Source organism: Sus scrofa, chromosome 13 (genome assembly GCF_054392235.1).
Source record: "Sus scrofa isolate SSC_HxYL_T2T_F1_AM1 chromosome 13, Sscrofa_HxYL_maternal_Yorkshire_Landrace_v2.0, whole genome shotgun sequence".
NCBI classification, from domain to species: domain Eukaryota; kingdom Metazoa; phylum Chordata; class Mammalia; order Artiodactyla; family Suidae; genus Sus; species Sus scrofa.
In genome coordinates, this window is record NC_139395.1 from 40,736,222 (window position 1) to 40,749,089 (window position 12,868).

The following is a 12,868-nucleotide window of genomic DNA, read 5'->3' on the forward strand; positions in this document are numbered from 1 at the left end:
AAGAAAGAAAAAAAAAAGAAAAGAAATAAAAAGCTCTGGCAATCTCCTTTAAAAAGGGACAGAAACACAGACTACCAACACAAAGCACCTACAACTTCAGGAACTCCGCAAACCCTCTGAATCCCTTCCTTGAATCCATCTTAGATTGTTCTGGAGCAGATGAAAATGTAATTCTGCTGGTTTGCTTCCCACTACTCATTGGCGCGTCTAATAATGCCGCATTATTAGATCTACCCACTTCCAGTGCCAGTACATAAGATTGGAGCATGTGACCTGGGGCTGAGCCACACGGGGCATCCTGTTCCCTCGGCAAGAGTGACTGGTTCAGGGATGGACACATGTACTCATTCAGGACAAATAGGCTCAGTGAAAGTAGGCCCTTTACTCTTTCCTGTTGAAGGGAAACAGGAAGGCTGTAGCCACAGCAGCAAGAAGCTGGCAGTTGCCATCTTGGGATCACAAAGGAGGGTCTTTGTGCTAATGGGTTCAACACATAGGAAACAGAGCCCAGAGAAGAAGAGAGAACACAGATCTATAGCACAGCATTTGAGCCTTGAAGTCCCGTTGGATCTATCTTTGGACGGTTTAGTAAATAAAAGCATAAGCCCATGCTTATACCAGTATGAGTTACATGCAACAAAAAGCACTCAGACAGATAATCTTCATTAATTCATCATATAGACTGATGGCCCTTGTGCAGCTACCAATTAAACATAGTCACTCTACAAGAGTTTTTTATGACCTATGTTAGCCTTTCAGTTTCAGTAAATCTCTTTATCCCTATGGTTAATCCTTTGCTTATCCCAAACTCCTTTATAAATAAACACCTCCTGATATAAGATTCCTTCAATTACACATACCAATGATGTTTATCACGTCAAATTGTGATATCATACCATATTGCAATAGGTAAATTTTATAAATCTGATTAAAGCAGCCTAGCCTGAGGTCCATCTTTTGAGAAACAACTTAACAAAATCAGTATTCTGAAATCAAACAGTTCAAAGCTGTAATCGTCATTAAATGCAACTTTAAGTAAGGTTTAGTCTTAGGCCTCAATGATACACATCATTTTTTCAAACTATAAAATGTTGATTTCTAGCAAGCCAGACTGGGAAGAGGCTTCAGGCAGCCAGATCCCAGATTTAGGTGAACTCTTTACAGCTGTATGAATAAGGTTGTGCCATGCAGTAAAACCAGGCAGATCCGAGAAAAAATTTGGCTCTTCCAATTATAAACTCATGCCATGTCTGAGTCTCTAGTCCCCATCTATAAGAATGGATGTATTTACTACTGTATATAAAATAAACAAACAACAAGGACCCACTGAATAGCACAGGGAACTATATTCAATACCTTCTAATAAACTATAATGAAAAAGAATATCTGAATCACTTTGCCGTACACCAGAAACTAACGCAACCCTATAAATCAACTCTACTTCAATTTAAAAAATAATTCAAGATTGTGATTTTAAAATTTCACTCTTGTGTAATTTATACCTCAATTTTTAAAAACACAGACTAATACACACACACACACACACGCCATATGCACACTACACACACATATAATGCATTATATATAATATATACGTATGCATTGTATTTTATAAATATATATCATATATTACATACATATTGCCATTTCCAAATCTAACCAAGAATTTATTCTTTTTTTTTTTTTTTTCTGCCTTTTCTAGGGCCGCTCCCGCGGCATATGGAAATTCCCAGGCTAGGGGTCTAATTGGAGTTGTAGCAGCCGGCCTACACCAGAGCCACAGCAACGCGGGATCCGAGCTGCGTCTGCGACCTGAGCCACAGCTCACGGCAATGCCGGATCCTTCACCCAATGAGCAAGGCCAGGGATTGAACTCGCAACCTCATGGTTCCTAGTCGGATTCGTTAACCATTGAGCCACAACGGGAACTCCAAGAATTTACTCTTTTGGCTACTTTTCTTTTACTCTGGCACAGTTGTGATTTTTGCTTTCCTCAAAATCAATCTCCTTTCCAACTCTTTAAATTTTGACTTTATTAATACGATTCTACTGTTGGCAAAAATGTATTTCAAGCTTTTAATATTTTCTAAATAGCTGACTCATCAGGAGTCATATAGTGCTACTCCTAAAATGCCAGGGGTCCAGCCCATTCTTCCCAAACACACTGCACAAACTTCCTCCTTATGAGATCTTGCCCTCTCCCCCAGGATCCACCAGAAGTGGAAAAGGTCCTCTGTCTCAGACATCTATCTCTTCACACATGCTGTTCCCTCTGCCTGGAAAACCCTTTCTTCTTTCTTTGTCTGACTTCCACACAGCCTTCAAAACCCAACCGTTCTTCTTGGCATCTACCTCTTATTCTTATCTGTTTTCCAAGACCCCTGTATCTGATTTCTTCCCTCTGAACTCCAATTGTCTGTTTTCACCTCTGAATTTCTCCAGCTCATGGAGAAATTGCCTCCATGGGCTTTGCATCCCCTTCCAACAGCTCCCAGCAAATTGCTGGGGCCACAGTTTGTCAGGCCATGACCCCCAAATGAATGGATGAATCTTATGTTCAATGGCAGCATAGCAGTTTTACAATGTTTTCCTAAATAAAAAATCTCCAATATTTCAAAAATTCATCTAGAGACTGAGGAAATGAAGTGTTCATAAAAACAAAAGTGCTGTGAATGCAACTGTGTAAATGAGAAGCCTCTCTTTTCTATGAAAACTAATTGCCCCCACAGGCTGACAGCAAAAAGGGAGTAATGAAGGATGCCAGAATTATATATAAAATCTGGCTCCTGTAGCTTTGATAAATTTATCATGAAATGCCCTACAGAACCTCAACCCCAGTGGGAGCCTGTTGCTTCTGTGATCACAACTTGAGATGTGTTTAAGGTTCTGCCTCGGGCTGGGTTTCAGAAACATCAAATGCCTGAATTATGTGTGTGTCTGTGTGCGTGTGTGCACGCACGTAGGAAAAGTCATAAAAGCTTTGAAAACCTAAAGAACTGATTATTTGGAAATGCATCTCATCAGAGACTGCAAGTCTCTGAAATATCTATTCCAAATCCCCACGCATTTTCTTCTCTGAAATTCCTGGGTAGAAAGATACAGAAGACCTAATTTTGTGATTAAATCCAGCCTTCCAACATAGAAATCAGGTGGACATTAGTGATTCTTGGGGATACAAAGAAAAATCTCTGAGTAAAAACCTCAGTTCCACACAAGATTTGTGATCCCAGAGATCTCGCCAGTCCCTCTCCCCAAAGCCATCTTGCCACCACCTCCCCCTCTGGGGCTTTCCTTCAATGTATGAAGTATTTTTAGTGAATAAGTTGCAGGAAGAGGAAGAAGGAAGTCAGGTGGGGGTAATCATCATCTGAGCATCTCTGGACCCTCTCCTGGTAGCTCTGGGAAGACATAAATGTTAACAAGACCTGAAAGTAACATCTCTCCATAAATTCATGGAAAACAGCATCTTGCTCCTTGTGATTCTATTCTACTCTTTGGCTGTGAGGTAATCTCTCAAAGTTTCCATTTCCTTATCTGTAAAGTAGGGACATAGACACCTACTATACAGGCTTATTGTGAGAACTGAGTAAGATAATAAGATCAGGTGTATGAACTGCTTAGTATGCTATTAGAACACAGGATACAGCACATCATAAGCAGATGCTAATATTAATATCAGTAATAGTATTAAAGGATGTGATATGCATGGCCTCAGAGGTATTTTCATTCATTCATTCACTGACTCACTCATTCATTCATTGAGTGAACACATACTGAGGGCTACTTTGTGTATGACAGTGTCCATCGCACAGGGGATACAGCAGAGAACAAGTCAGGGGAGAAATCCTACAACATACTTCTACTCAGCCATAAAAACAAATGAAATTTTAAAATTTACTGCAACATGGATGGACTTTTATGGCATTATGCTAAGTGAAATAAGACAGAGAAAGACAAACACTGTATGATATCACTTAAATGTGGAATCTAAAAAGTACAATAAACTAATGTATATAACAAAAAAGAGGCAGACTCAATGAAAGAGAATAAACTAGTGGTTATCACTGGGGAAAGAGAGGGGAAGGACAATTATGGGGGTAGTGGGAGGTACAAACAATTGGGTGTAAGATAGGCTATAAGAATGTACTATTCAACATGAGGAATACAGCCAATATTCTGTAGTAACTATAAATGGAGTATAGGGGGAGAAATATTCTAGTAGGGAGAGCAATACTACACAGACATACAGATGTGGTAAATATCAGACAGAGATAGATGGAGGCCTCCAGGCCTTCCCTCAGAGCAGCTCACATTCAGGTTTTTCATTTTGGCCTTTAAATGAGATTTCCCTTGAACCCATAGACCTCAAGTATGAAAAACTGTATTCCCACTGTATTCCTAAGACATTCCAAGATGCTTCTTAGGCAAACACAGCATCTCGGGCATAAATGTTCTTTCCACATTCGATCTTAATGACATGACCTAAAAGAGGCCTTCTTCCCATCTTACAAAACTGAATTTCCCATCATTTTCAGAGAAAGCTATTCCTCCCAGAAAGCACAATTCCAAGTAGTCATCGAGATTCATGGTGATAATAGGGCCTTGTGTCTCTCTGATTCAGTTTGGATCTTTCAAAAATGCCTTGATTAAATTTGGCTCTTCTGAAATGTCAGTGGCTTTGACTCAGGAAGTGTGAATTCTCAGCAAGTTTGCCAAGTGTAGGACGCTTCCCTTCGTCACACATTCACTGTCTTCGGTGACTAAGGCCTGTGTCTTACACAAATGGGTGCATTTTTAGCCTGATGGCTGAGGAAAAACTCTTTTCAGAATTAAATTCCCATTTCCTTTTGCCTTTCAGGCTCACTGTGCCGTGTGGGGACATCACACCCAGGTTCCCTCAGTCTCCTGAGCTGGGCTGGGCAGGTTCCCAGCCCATTCAGTAGTGACACTCAAATGACAAGGGGACATTGAGGCAACATCTCCTGGAAGGTGTATTTGGCTGCGATAAACCACTTCAAAGTTTTCAGAAGTCTCTGCAACCTCCTCTATCTTCTCTCCCTCCTGAGCTCATGGCAGGGAGATGGGCTGAGATTCTCTGATGCGGTGCTTTTGGCTGACAGAACAGACACAATGACAGTCCCCTCTGGGAAGCAGCTCCAAAAGCTGACTGCCGTATTTCCTGACAGATGACAAGGGAGGAGGATGTGAACAGACGAGGTACACCTGTCCTTTAATAGCCTGACACCTGTAACAACCACCACCCCAGTAGCCATGGAAACAAAGAACAGGGTTAGGACAGAAATAACGCTGAGACCATGAGAAGATTTCAGTGAGACCCTCTGTGCACTGCTGGGGAATATGTGGAAATATTATTTACATTTTCTCATGTGTCCTGATTCTTCCTCCCTCGGCCCAACAGTTAAGATATCCCATAGGGACAGGATAAGAGAACAAGAGAGGTAAAACCTTGCTTGGGTTTCAAAGTCAAAACTCAACTGAGTCATAAGAAACTGAAGGACTTGGCATGAAATTTCAGACAATCTAGAAACCTGGAAGACTTGTGATAGGTCAGAGCCAGTTTTCCATACTTCAGAGGAGAGCAGGGTCCCAAGACTAAGGAAGCGAGCACCTCTGGGAAGTCACATGGGCAGCAGGGGAGGTAGACACTGGGGGTATCCCTGGTCCTCCACCACCAGCCAGATGGAACCTGCAGGGGAATAAAGAATAGGACAGAGACCTCAGACAGACATGGGGGTCCCAGTGAAGAGGGCCCATGCCTAAATTGCAGATAAAATATCAGATGCATACTAAAAAATCACTCGTTGTTTATCTGAAATTCAAATTTAACTGAATGACCTATATTTTTAGTTGCCAAATCTGGCATCCCTACTACCCTACTTCACTTCCTTGGAGGATCTCAAAGGCCCCCTCACCTTGAACTTGAAGAGAAAGACAGAGGCAAGGGAGGGCTGCAGGACACAGCCACCTGGGGCGGCCTGGGAGCATCACCACCCCACAGCAGCAGCAGAGGAAGGAAAATGCTTGCTTTGCGTCTGGAGAGCCCCAGAGCCAGCCTCTGGGTAAGGATTCAGAAGTCAGATAGGAGGACACAGCTGCCACCTGCCGGGAGCACTCTCCTCAGACAGCACCACTGTGGACTGACACCATCACTCACTTGGACCAGATTTTCACACAACACACACACACACACACACACACACACACACACACATGCCTCTGTGCAAAAACAATAAAGGCCCATATGTATCAAGTATTTGCTATATGCCATTGGCTGTTCACATCATTTTATGCCTAATACTTTCTAAATATATTTCCTGTCAGCGCCTCTACCCTTGCAATAACCCCATAAGGTGTGTATGTCTTATTTCCATTTTCCAGGTAAGGGAACAAAGACAAAGAAATTAGGTGAGTATCCCAGAGTCACCCGGCTGGCTGGTGGCAAAACTGAAGGGTAAGGCTGGCTATTTGGTTCTAGAACCCTCACTCTTAACCTCCATAGGTCTGGCCTGAGGAATTCCATAGTGGGAAGCCACCCCAGCAGACCCTGTACCTAAGCACAGCACTAGCAACAATATTCGCAGGACTGTGAAGAGGGTGATCCCAGCTCAGAAGATGCTTGGAATCTCCAGACAGCCCCCCTGTCAGCACTGGCCTGCTGGGAACACAGGATATACTGGGAGACAGGAAGGGGGGTGTTGAGATGAGATTTAGACACTGAGGATGGACAGCAAAAGGAGTAATGGCACCAAAGAGAACTGGCAATGTCTCCCTTGCAAATCCCCACATACTCTTAGCCTGGACAGAGACTCCATTGATATGAAGTAGAAAGAATTTTCACAGGTAGTAGAAGCTGTTTCTTCCAGATGCAAAAGAAGTTAGCATCTTACAGCAGACTCTCCTAACAGTGTTAGGTCCCCAGGTCATGGACTCTGGAAAACTGGTGAGGATTTGGGGAGGCCTGTTCCAGAAGCATCTCTCTTTGTATTTCTTCTGATTTTACTATCTTCCCAATACTTAGTCTCTGCCACAGACTATGGCCAGTGACAATAAAGTGCGAGCAGAATGTAACATATGTTGGTGTTAGACGTAGAATGACATAATGGTTAGGCAAGAGGGGCTCTGAAGCCAGCCTGCTTGGGTTCAAATGTCAGCTCTGCTGTGTGACACTGGACAAGTTGCTGAACCTCTCTGTGCCCCAGTTTGCTCATCTGGAAAATGAGGATGATAATAGAATGTGCTTCACAGGCTTTTCTGAGGAGGAAATGAGATAATATATGTAAAGACCTTAGAGCAGGCCTGAAACATAACAAGCCCTCAGTAAAGTATGATTCTGGGAGAGTGAGGCTTAGTTTAAAAGCTTTTGCAGTGACACTGTTAGCTCTGACTTTGAGAGAGGAAAGTAGGGCACAAATCCAGCCACTCGCCCGAGGCCTGGAGCCACTAAGTGGCAGAGCAGTAATTCTCATTTTATCTAGATGGCTCTAGAGCCCAGCTGTATTCTTTACACCCTTCTCTTTTTACTTATTTACAGCATGTAAACTGACTGTGCCAAATGGTGTCCCAAGGCCTTAGGAACTTGGTGACACTGCCACCTGGTGGTGATGCAGCCACATGACCCATGGCTGGGGCTCCCACTGAAAACAGTGGAGTTGAAAATAAGTCATCAGAATGGAGGACCTCTATGGAGTAGAAATACCAGTGAAATGAGACAGGTTCCCAAAGCTTCTCTGGAAACCTTGTCCACAGAGGGTTCAAGATTCTGGAGAGTAGAGTCTCTCCTCTTCGAAAAGATTCTTTGATATGAATGTTTGCCAAGGTTTGTGTGTGTGATTAACACATTAATATGTTAGTTATTTTACCAGATTAGCCAGCTGTTGTGTTGGAGAAAGGTCAAAGGGGATGGGACATGGGACAGGTAAATTTTGATGGACAAGATGCAATTCAAAAAGGCTTAAATCCTAGGCTTCACCTAAGGAGGTCAGATTTAGGTTTCTGTATATTCATATTGGAGGCACTTAACATGATCTGAGGGTGGAGTTCTCTAGCTCCCTGTCTGTCATGGGACATCTGTGCAGGACAAGTTTTAGGGTCTGTGGTCCCAACCAGCCTCCAAGTGGCTTGCACTGGTAGGGAACTGATTCCAAGTTCCCATAAAACAACTTCGCCCAGTTCCATGAAGCTGGGAAGGTATGCAATTAAAAAGAAGAAAAAAGAAAGAAGGAAGGAAAGAAAGAAAAAGAAAGAAAGAGAAAAAGAAAGCAAGCAAGCAAACTTAATGAAGGCAGTTTACAAGCAAAGAGGTTTTAACAAATTGTTCCCTTATTTGTTGTTCTGGAAGCCAAGTTCAAGAATTTCTAAAAAAAAAATAAAAAGGAGTTCCCATCGTGGCTCAGCCGTTAACAAACCCAACTAGTATCCGTGAGGATGCAGGTTCCATCCCTGGCCTCACTCAGTGGGTTAAGGATCTGGTATTGCTGTGAGCCGAGGTGTAGGTCACAGACATGGCTCAGATCTGGTGTTGCTGTGGCTGTGGTGTAAGCCAGCAGCTGCAGCTCTCATTGGACCCCTAACCTGGGAACCTCTATATGCCATGGGTGCAGCCCTATAAAGACAAAAAAAAAAATTCTAAATCAACTATAATTCAATTAAAAATTAATTAAAAATAAAAATTTCTATTAGTTATCAGCTTGTTAACTCTATAGGATCTTGTTCTACTTGCTTAAGCAAATTCATGTAGGTTTCCATTACTTGTAACTGATGTAACTAATTCAGCCTTTACTGATATGTTCCCCCCTCCTGATGCACCCCCTCCTCTCTGCTTTTTGCCTGTTTTTTCATCCACTGGTCTTTCATCACAGCTCCTCCTTGAAGCCTGACAACCCACCCTGCAGCCCCTAGCGGGTTCCTCCATCATACCTAGAACCCCTTGGACACAGCTGTACACTCTTTGGTTTTACAGAAATCCTTTGAGATTATGTGGGAAACCCACTTGGCCAATAGTACTGAAAATTTTGTGCTTCAATGGGAAACTATGCCTTGTGAGAACATACTGGTTCTGGTTTTCTGACTTTGTTTTTGATAGGAGCTAATGTGCAACTCTGTAAATTGTAGATATGTGATAGCAATGCAAAATCATTCTAGCCTAGAAACATGTAAATAAGTTCCGTGTGCACAGGAGGGATGACCTCTCCTCTATGGAAAAGCCAGTTTTGCATTCATTTGTACTCTTATTTCAATATTCCTAATCTGTATGACACAGAGTAGGGCCCTATTCTCCTTCCCCACTCATGTCCTCCGCTTGTCTTTTGTCTGTAGAAAAACTTAAGGCAAATAAATTTAATCAAAGAGGTGAGAAAATGCAGAAAAAAAGGAAATTAATCGAACAGGACAAAATAGTAATAGCATGGTCATTAAGGGAAGTCAAGGACCTCTCAGGGACTATTCTGAGCCATATCCTTTGAGTTGTTTTGTAGATGTTGAAATCCCCAGGAGGCAGAAAAAGTTAACTACATGAGGACCAGACTGTAATCATGACAAGAGCTGCCACAGTTCCAACATCTGGCTTCAAGGAAATGGAACTGAAGACTAACTGCACTTAAAATAATCAAGATGATGCCGATCAGACCAGTGCAAGACCAATTTCAAGATGACTGTCAGAGCTGACTGCTATTTCTGCCTATAACCCCCTCTGCTCACCTATAAAAGCTCTTGCCCACTGGTTGTCAGTCATGGGGAGTCACCCTTCAGACAGGAACCCACCCACTCTCCCAGCTGCTGGCCTGCAAAATAAAGTAAGCTTTCCATTCCCACCAGACTTGTCTCTTTACTGGCTTTTGAGCACTGAGCAGGTGGACCCACGTTTGCTAAATTCTTTGTGCCCAATGTGGGGCTGCACTCTTGTGATATCTAGCTCCCCAAGTTTTCCCAAGTAGAGCCACCACCATGATAGCACTGGGATGGCCACAATGAGCCTGCCTGCTGCTTGTGGCTACTGGCCTCAGAAGGGGATTTAAGGGATGCTCCTCTCAGCTGCCGAAACTGTTTGTTTCAAGGATCCTCCCTGTTTCTTCCCTGCTCAGCACCGGCTGCCAACTTAGGCTTTCCCTTGGTGGGAGAGAAAAATGCATCTGGATGAGCTGATGAACCCCAAGACTGAGTAAATCCACTGGTGTGCACCCTGCAAACCTCTCTTTTGAGCGTGAAGTGCTATTTGGGCATTTTACCAATTGACGCTGATGTATGTCTGCCAATAAGGATCATGTGTGTTGGGAGTGTGTATTTGGGACTCAGTATTGGTCATCCTCTCAGGGGATTTGTGACAGTTCTGTCTTCTGGTGTGTGAGTATGTATTCCATTTGTGTGACTGGTATTCTTGTTGCCTTTTTGTACAGTGAGAAATTCAGGTGAAATTCATTAGAAAGATTTTAGCTATGAAACTATGAATAAAGAAAAAGGAAGATGATTTTTTCAAAATAGTCTGTGGTCACCAACGGTATTCTTCAAACTCTCGGAAAAAATGGTTAAGATTAAACCTTTTGTAAATTCCAAAACTGGTTATTTTTTCATATGCAGTTAGGGAAAGCTAGCTTGATAAAAATACTTTTTTTCAGAATTCTGACCTAGGAGAAAGTGTGAAATTAACTCTTGTCATGTCCTTGAAATACAAAAGTAGCCCACTTTGCCTGAGACTTCACTTTGGGTTAATTAATAGAACTTTAAGCCAAAAAAAAGAAGAAGGTTTAGGTTTATTAAATACACATCTTGTATCACATTCAAGAGAAGTTGTGCTATGATAAAACTGTATGTTTTTAGAGGTTATAGATTTTGTTCTTAAGTTTGCCAATCAGAAAATGCTGGTATAACAGTTCACTTGTTTGTTGGTTTTGTTGAGGTTTTAAGGCTTAAAAATTGTGATATATAAAAATTATAAGGGAAGCATTTCAGTATGTAAAGCAAGTAGGATACATGTTGGTGAGAGAAAGTATAAAGAATGGAGGTATTTTTGTTGAGAAAAATGCTGATAAATTTATCTTACAGTTGGTTGTTTCTAGATAAAAAATATTGGACAAATTAATATGTATACAGAAAGTAATAGATGGTTTCTTAAAAAAGGAATGTTGAAAAAATAATTCTGTATGTTGTCAGAGTTGATTATGATTGTATTAGATGTAATTAGACAAATTAACTTTGTTCTTAATGGTAAGTTGGTACAAGACAGGAATTTGGATTTCTTTCTCCCTGTTAAAAGAACAAGTTTTCCTAGAATATTGAGCTGCTGTGATAAAAGACTATACGATTCTTTATCTAGCTCACTTTAAGTTTTCCAGAGGTTACATGAGGTATCTCAGAGAAAACTATTCATATTTAAATCTCAGAGAAAACTACTCATATTTAGAGAATTCTAGTGGAAATTTATTGTTTTACTTGTAACCATACTTTATATGTCAAGATGGAAAAAAAAATCCTCTACTGAAATTGTCACGAGTATGGCTACTCATGATGTTTAGCACTGATAGGTTTAACTTTACTGCTAGAATGAAATATTTGGGTCCCTGAGGAGGCTCTGTGTCTCCCCCTCACTGTGGCTTCTCAAGGTCAGGCTGTTGCTTTCAGTGTGGAGCTCCCTGATGAAGAGCTCTAAAGCCCTATCTCCCTCTCAGGGTGTGGCTCCTCTGAAGCAGAGCTGTGTTGTCTCATAATAAGTCTCCATGAGGTGAGCAGTATCTACCCTCACATTTGGCTCCTTATGTACAGGGCTGTGTTTTCCTTGGATTCGGGCTCTTGAGAATAAGCGCTTTCTCAACTGAGAATGTGGATCCCTGAAGTAAGGATGTTTTCCCCTCAGATTTGCACTCCCTGAGACAGGGCTATGTTTCAGATTCTGGCTTCCTGAGGGCAGGTCAAGTCTCCCCTCAGATTATGGGTCCCTGAGGAAGATCTGTATCTCCTCTTTGCTGTGACTGCTCAAGGACAGTGTTGTCTCCCCTCAGATTGGAGCTCCCTGAGGAAGGGCTATATTCCCCCCTCAGATGTGGATCTTTAAATGCACTTCCATGTTTGTTCATAGTAAGGCTTCCTGAGGTAGGACAATGTCTCCCCTCAGATTGAGGTCCCTCTGGGAAGGGCTATGTTCCCTCAGGTTCTGATGTTTCCCCTTAGAGTGTGGCTTTTTGAGGAAAAGGGCTGGGTTTTCCTCAGATTGTGCTCTCTGGGAAGGGGTTAATCTCCCCTGAGAATGGGGCTCCCTGAAGGAAATAATTTTTTCCCTTCAGATTCATAGTCCTAAGGAAAGACTGTGTTTCAGACTCAGGCCTCTCTGTCAGAATAGAGCTCTATGAGGAGTTCCCGTCGTGGCGCAGTGGTTAACGAATCCGACTAGGAACCATGAGGTTGCGGGTTCGGTCCCTGCCCTTGCTCAGTGGGTTAACGATCCGGCGTTGCCGTGAGCTGTGGTGTAGGTTGCAGACACGGCTAGGATCCCGCGTTGCTGTGGCTCTGGCGTAGGCTGGTGGCTACAGCTCCGATTCAACCCCTAGCCTGGGAACCTCCATATGCCGCGGGAGCGGCCCAAGAAATAGCAACAATAACAACAACAACAACAAAAAGACAAAAGACAAAAAGACAAAAAAAAAAAAAAAAAAGAATAGAGCTCTATGAGGTAGGTCTGTGTCTCCACTCAGACTCATGCAGTGAGGACTATTTTTCTTCTCAGAGTAGCCCACGCTGAGGCAGGGTTATGTCTTCTATCAGTCTAAAGCTCTCTGAGGTAGGTCACTATCCTCTCTCAAACATGGGCTCTCTAAAGCAGAGCTGTGTCTCCCCTTAGATTGAGGCTCCTAAGGTATGT